This window comes from Physella acuta, unplaced genomic scaffold (genome assembly GCF_028476545.2).
Source record: "Physella acuta isolate Inbredline_101_S28 unplaced genomic scaffold, ASM2847654v3 ptg000137l, whole genome shotgun sequence".
NCBI lineage: Eukaryota > Metazoa > Mollusca > Gastropoda > Physidae > Physella > Physella acuta.
In genome coordinates this window covers 434,305-442,199 of record NW_026731656.1, presented here as the reverse complement: position 1 = coordinate 442,199, position 7,895 = coordinate 434,305, and the positions used below count along the sequence as shown (strand labels likewise).

Sequence of the window (7,895 nt, the reverse complement as noted above, 5' to 3'; positions counted from 1 at the left end):
TCGAATATTCTTATATAAAACAACAGGGGAATGGGAACTCGGGCTATAGACATGATTTTTAATCCATTTTAAATACTTAAAGTTTTAAAAATAGAATAAAATCTCGTAGACAAAAACATTGCACACCAAGCGAACGCCAAATAAAAAAGTGCATAATAGTGCGCAATATTATTAGTACTTTAAAAATTTACATTAGTTTTTTGAGAAATCGGAAGTAGCGTAAATTACTACTTCCGGTCAACGGAAATTACTCAAAATTTAACAGAAGGTAGAGAATTAAATCTTTTACTTACATGTGAAATTTCATTTATCTATCTGAAATAGTACTCAAGTTAAAGGCTTTTGAAAACTTCAAAGTAGAAAAAGTACCACTTCCGGTTATCAGAAATCTCTCAAAAGTTGATACGGATCTACGATTTTGATAAAATACTTATATATGAAATTTCATCAACCTAGCTGTAACGGTACTCAAGTTATCGTGTTTACACACGGACAGACAGACAGACACACAGACATACGGACAGAATTGCAAAGCCAAGTTTTTCTGACTGGATTACGCATAAAACCTCTTAATTTTGATAAATCTGGATTGATAATTTTTGCCCGATTAAAATAAGTCCTCTATACTTCGGATGTGATGAAGGACTGAGGTGTAATACGGTGAAAATTGTTACAATTTCAAGTGATTCTTGTGCACGATTACAATACTTTCTCTATACTTCGTATATGCGAGAAAGTAAAAAAGAAAACAAAGACATACGTCACTCGGTCTTTTTTCAAGGGAGGTAACCTATTTAAATAATTATTTTTCAAATAATTGTATACTATTTTAAACAGAAACAGAAAATGACAAAGTATAGCATTTGCTTTAGTAAAAAATTAAGTTACCAATTAAGCTACGTATCATAATTAAATTTTAAAAATAATTTTAAAAGTCAATGTAATAGAAATTTTTGAATATACTGTTTATGGAACCTCTGTAGTTCTATTTCCATTTTAGTCATAAATTGCGTACTTTCAAATAATTTCTTTCGCAACCGATGAGAAGCAACAATCAACAACATCTTCTCTAAAATTAGCATTACTGTTTAAATTTAAACACTCCATACCTCATCCATCACTAAATAATTAGTATTCAAATTATCAACAAATGCTTTTGAAAACCTAAGCGAAGCTAGGCAGTATGCCTAGTATATATATATATATATATTTAAAATCAATTATGTAGCTAAGACTCGGCGACGACTGGTAAACACGGAGACAAAGTAGATGTTATACTATCATGATATTATACCAGTTGACACTGAAAAGATAACATATGTTTCGCCAGCCTACCATACACAAGCTGTTACCACGAGCGTGCACCGTACCGCGCGAGGTGGATCATCGCAATTGTTCTATGTGAACAAAGGGAGACGAATACCGGCTATTTATTTTTTTATTTTTTTCAACTGAAGATGTCATCTTCTCAGCCGAATTCATAATTCAGTTTTCTCTAATTACAATCGAGGATCGTTTCGCTTTCAAGTTTTTGTCAAGTGTGTTTTTTGAATACTTCCCGCTGACTAACTTTTGATTTTCCGGAAAGCTATTTTTATTCGACCAATAGGACCAGAGTTTATGTGAGTACCTCATTAGCATTAAGTGGTCAGCCATTTTAGTTTATATCGGGGTCAGGAGAGGGGTGAGATAGCATGTTAAAATATTAAATACACCGTTGAGCTGTGGTACTGCTTTCTTTTTTACTTTCTCCTATATACGAAGTAGGCTATAGAGAAAGTCTTGTAATCATGCAAAAAAAAAATCAAAAAAAAATCGAGATTTTTACAAATCTCGACGTTTTACACCTCACTGATACGGAAAAACATAATTTTGCAATCTTGTCCGTATGTCTGTGTGTCTGTGTGTCTGAGTGTGTGTGTGTAAACACGATAACTTGAGTACCGTTACAGCTAGGTTGATGAAATTTCATATATAAGCATTTTATCAAAATCGTAGATCCATATAAACTTTTGAGCGATTTCCGATAATCGGAAGTGATACTTTTTTTACTTTGAATTTTTCAAAAGCCTATAACTTGAGTACTATTTCAGATAGATAAATGAAATTTCACACGTAAGTAAAAGATCTAATCGTCTACCTTCTACCAAATTTTGAGTAGTTTCCGTTGACCGGAAGTAGTAATTTACGCTATTTCCGATTTCTCAAAAAACGCTTGTAAATTTATAAAGTACTAATAATATTGCGCACGATTATGCATATTTTGGTGCGCAATTCTTTTTTCTATGAGATTCTATTCTATTTTAAAAAGTTTAAGTATTTAAAATGGATTAAAAATCATAACTATATCACGAGTTCCCATCCCCTGTTGTTTTATATTAGAATATTCCAGAAAGTTTAGGGGAGATCACTCCCGGTTTATTATGTGTGTACTCATCTTGTGATAACTATGAGATGACCTATGCGTTATAAGTATATATATATAAAATATGTATAGAAATATATGTAGCTATACACACACGCATATATATATATATATATATATATATATATCGATGGTCTCGGTCGCAAACCGTCTAACTCAAAAAAATTCGATTTTCTTTTTTTTTACATAAATCAAAAGCCAATATGATTCCCCATAATGCCTGAAAATTTTAGAGAAATCTGTAGAATGATTATTGAGATATAATCATTTGAACAAACCGCCTATTATTTCTAGCGCTAAAAATCTCGGCGCAAAACGAATATCGCTATATTTGTGAGTACACTTTTGATCGGGAACGCAGTCGCACGCGGTAATCACACAATTTTACAGCACAGCAGTCACAGTACTTATAGGTAAGGATATTGGATTAATTATGTTCAACTATTCTATTACATTTTATCATTTTAAAGAATAATAAAGAAATAGTATTTGTTTAATATAGCCTATTTCCAGATTTTCAATAACCAAACTGATTTAGTTACAAATTTTTTAGGCTAACACAATGCTTTGAAACTAGATCTTCATTCTAGAATTTAAATATCAATCAATACAATATTATTCGAATTATATTTCCACAAGAATGTGTAATAAATTTAATTATTGTTAATTCACTACTAGCTTTAGATTGAGGGTTTAGATACGTATTAAGAAATGTTTATATGGTAAGTTACAAAATGTTTGGCGTACATGTTTAACGACATGGTTAGTTGTCTTTAGTAAATGCTTTTATGATTAATTTTTCAACAGACAAGTCTATCTCAACACACCAGCCTCTCTCAACATACCAGCCTCTCTCAACATACCAGCCTCTCTAAGCATACCAGCCTCTCACAACAGACCAGTCTTACCACATAACAGACCAGCCTCTCTCAACAGTCAAGCCTATCTCAACAGACCAGCCTCTCTCAACATACCAGCCTCTCTCAATAGACCAGCCTCTCTCAACAGACCAGTCTCTATCAACAGACCAGCCTCTCTCAACAGATTAGCCTCTCTCAACAGATCAGCCTCTCTCAACAGACCAGCTTCTCAACTTATCCGTCTCTCTCAACAGACCAGTCTTACCATACAAGACACATCTCTCAACAGACCAGCCTCTCTCAACAGACCAGCCTCTCTCAAAAGACCAGCCTCTCTCAACAGACCAGTCTCTATCAACAGACCAGCCTCTCTCAACAGATCAGCCTCTCTCAACAGATCAGCCTCTCTCAACAGACCAGCCTCTCTTGACATACCAGCCTCTCTTGACATACCAGCCTCTCTCAACAGATCAGACTCTCTCAACAGACCAGCCTCTCTCGACATACCAGCCTCTCTCAACAGATTAGGCTCTCTCAAAAGACTAGCCTCTCAACAGACCAGCCTCTCTCAACAGACCAGCCTCTCTCAAAAGACCAGCCTCTCTCAACAGACCAGTCTCTATCAACAGACCAGCCTCTCTCAACAGATCAGCTTCTCTCAACAGACCAGCCTCTCTTGACATACCAGCCTCTCTCAACAGACCAGCCTTTCTCAACAGACCAGCCTCTCAACATATCCGTCTCTCTCAACAGACCAGCCTCTCAACAGACCAGCCTCTCTCAACAGACCAGCCTCTCAACATATCCGTCTCTCTCAACAGACCAGTCTTACCATACAAGACACCAGCATGTCAACTGACAAATCGTAAAGGCACCAGCATCTCTCAAAAGACCAGCCTTTCACAACAGACCAGTCGTAAAATAAAAAAAGACCAAACTCTCTTAAATGATCAATCTTACCATACGGGACAACATAATATCTCAACAAACTTGTCTAACCCTTTAAGACACCAGTAAATCTCAACAGACCAGCCTCTCTCAGCAGACCAGTCGTAATATACAAAAGACCAAACTCTCTCAACTGACCAATCTTTCCCTCCAAGATACCAGCCTCTCTCAACAGACCATTCTTAGCATACATTAGACCAGCCTCTCTCAAAAGATTAGTCTTATCCTACAATAGACAAGCCTCTCTCAACACACCAGTCCTACCATACAAGACACCAGCCTTTCTCAAAGAATAAATTTTAAAAATAAACACATTTTTTGTTACATTTTTGTAAAATACGTAAACATTAAGTCAGTATTAATGTGATTAGTGTGTTATGTCTCATTCATAATATATCTTACAATACGGTTTTTGTTTTTACTGTTATCATTCTACAAACCCAGCACCCACCAGATTTAGTAAAATAAACTGTGAGAATAGAAAGATGTAATAAATAAATCATAACCTTCAACAGTTAACAAGTCTAGTGCTAAATACAGACATAATGAATACAGTCGAAAGCGATAAAGCCATACTAAAACATCTCTACTAAACATCTAACTGACCCCATAATGTAGAATAAACTCACATAATTAAAATATGAGCCCAAAACTATAATCTAAATATTATGAAGCGTTAATTATAACTTAAAAACGTAAACATAACTAAATCACATTCATTGGACAAAACGAACGAACGCGGATGAGACCAAAATTCTCGGCTCAAAACAGCTACGTCTGCGCGCGCACAGATAGACGGTTTGCACCGAGAATTTTAGACCGAGCAAACCGTCTATCTTTTTAAACCTGCTATAATTTTGTAAATATTAACAAAACTCAATTTAAAAAGCTACAGTATAGTCGGTAGAGAGTTTCTTCGGAGATATCATTTAAAAAAATTTGTATTACAGCGATCGAGAAGGAAATAATCAGTTTTTTGTCTCTCCTGTAAAATTTACATTTTCGGAGTTAGACGGTTTGCGACCGAGACCATCGATATATATATATATATATATATATATATATATATATACCAATATACATATTTATATATATATGTATATATATATATGTATATATGTGTGTGTGTGTTTGTGTGTGTGTGTGTGTGTGTGTGTGTGTGCAAACATATTTTCTTTAAGCGCGAATAACATATATTTTTGCCGGATTATCTAAACTACGGCAAACTAGACGATAACGCAAAGCCTGCTGAGCTTAAAAGCCAAGACAAGATCGTGTGTGGAGTTTATGCTAGCTCGGAGCTAAAATACCTGCGATGTAATGCAGGATTACTCCTGTCCACCTTGACCTAGGGGCGGCCAAGTTTATGGCATGGCTGAACTTTTTTTTTTGTGCGCCCCGTCACGAAACGGTTGACATCTTACCTCGGCCCATGAATACATCCGGGCATTGAGGTCGTAAAACAAAACAATAAAAAACGACATATAAGGTAGCGTTTAGTCTGGGTGTAATTGTAAGGGAAAGTGTTTCAGGGGCGCTAACTCGTATAAGTTACCTACGGATAAAGCAATATCACAATTATGTTCATAGTAGTCAATCAAATTCAGTTTTGAAGATCATATCCTTGAGATTCTTATCGAAAAAACAAAACAACGAATACACTGGGTATTTTTTGTAAGATAAAACACGGAGCAATTAAAAAAAAGATATTTCAAACTGTTTAACCTTTACGAAACATCGATAGAAATAATAGCCCTATTTATTATTTCAATAATTGTTTTATTATGGGTTTATATGTGTTTTACTGCGTGTATATGAAAGGAGTTATGCGTGAATACTGAGTGTATTTTGTGTGTATTCGGCGTGTAAGCGTGTATCTTAAAAATCAGATGTTGACTGATAATTGCGACATACCGGCCCAGTAGAAAAAAAAATCAATGGGGTTTGTAAAGATGTTTTTTAGTTTCTGGCCACTGAACCAGTTAAAAGGCAATGCTTAATCCTATTGTAATGACGATCTTAAATGCATTGATATCTTAAAGGATAATAGGTAGATAATCCAACAATAACTTTGGTTGTAATTATCGGTGTATAAATAGATGTTGAAAAACAAAGTATATATATATATATAAATGAATAAATATATGTATATGTTTATATATATATATATATATATATATGCATGTGTAAAAAGCATTCACACACCCTCTATGCCTAACCTCCCCACCTACCCCACCACATCCTACCCACCACTTCCAACTCCTCTCCACCACACCACCACCTCCCAATAAGGCAATGAAGAGAGTAGAGGCAGGACGAACCCTTTGATAAATATAAATGCCAACCTTTTCCCTTGTCAACTCTGGTTTATAAGGCGGTGTAGGGAAGCGTGCTATTTGATTGGTTTAGGATCTACTGACGTCATTTTGTGTGAGGTCACATGACTCTTGCTGGTTGTACTCTCAGCCTCCCCACCTCCTCACACACACACACACACACACACACAATGTTTTTACTGATAGTGATGGGATTAGGAGGGTGGTGGAGGTTGGGGAAGAAGTAGGGGTGGAGTTAGGTGTGAGGGTTGGGTGGAGGTGGGGGGGGAGTAGGGGCGGAGTTAGGTGTGGAGGTGGGGGAAGGGGCGGAGTTAAATGTGATGGTTGAGTGGAGCTGGAGGTGGGGAAGAAGTAGGGGCGGTGTTAGGTGTTTGGGTTGGATGGAGGTGGGGGAAGGGGCGGTGTTAGGTGTTTGGGTTGGGTGGAGGTGGGGGTAGGGGCGGTGTTAAGTGTGTGGGTTGGGTGGAGGTGGGGGTAGGGGCGGTGTTAGGTGTGTGGGTTGGGTGGAGGTGGGGGAAGGGGCGGTGTTAGGTGTTTGGGTTGGGCGGAGGTGGGGGTAGGGGCGGTGTTAGGTGTTTGGGTTGGGTGGAGGTGGGGGTAGGGGCGGTGTTAAGTGTGTGGGTTGGGTGGAGGTGGGGGAAGGGGCGGAGTTAAATATAATGGTGGGGTGGAGCTGTAGGTGGGGAAGAAGTAGGGGCGGTGTTAGGTGTTTGGGTTGGGTGGAGGTGGGGGAAGGGGCGGAGTTAGGTTTTGGGTTGGGTGGAGGTGGGGGAAGGGGCGGTGTTAGGTTTTGGGTTGGGTGGAGGTGGGGGAAGGGGCGGTGTTAGGTGTAGGGGTTGGGTGGAGTTTGGAATTCAGGTTGCAGTAAAGGTTCGGTGGAAATTGTTGTAGAAGTTGAGGTGGAGGTTGTTGTAAAGGTTGGGATGGAAGTTGTTTTAGAGGTTGCGATGAGTTTGTGTAGAGGTTTGGGGTGGACGTTGTTTTAATGGTTGAATGGAGGTTGCTGTAGAGGTTGAATAGAGGTTGTTATAAATGTTGATGCGGAGGTTAGATCGTTTTAAAAAAAAGTCAAGGAGGTTGGATAGTATTCTCAGACTGTTATTTTGGATTGCACTATTTTTACAATGTTATCGTCCTCCCTAATTTCAATCATGTCGTTTATAAATAGCTAGAACCTCACAAACCCTTTCTCCTCAAAACCCCTACCCCACGCCACTCGTATCATAAATAGCATCATCCCCACAAACCCCCTTCCCCCTTTAAAAGACTACCGTAAACAAAAACTATTCACATAAACAAGATTATACAATGTGATTTCATCCAACT

At 37.7% G+C, this 7,895-nt stretch overlaps 1 protein-coding gene across 1 annotated transcript in view; it reads left to right on the top strand.

Moving 5' to 3' along the window:
- Nucleotides 1-1,532: 1,532 nt before the first annotated feature.
- The window catches only part of LOC131935210 (uncharacterized), a 98,261-nt gene continuing 91,898 nt past the window's right edge, over nt 1,533-7,895 (top strand). Inside the window, exon 1 of the mRNA XM_059291583.1 lies at nt 1,533-1,622. The gene's annotated coding sequence lies outside the window, so the exon portion shown is untranslated. The remainder of the gene's footprint in view (nt 1,623-7,895) is intronic.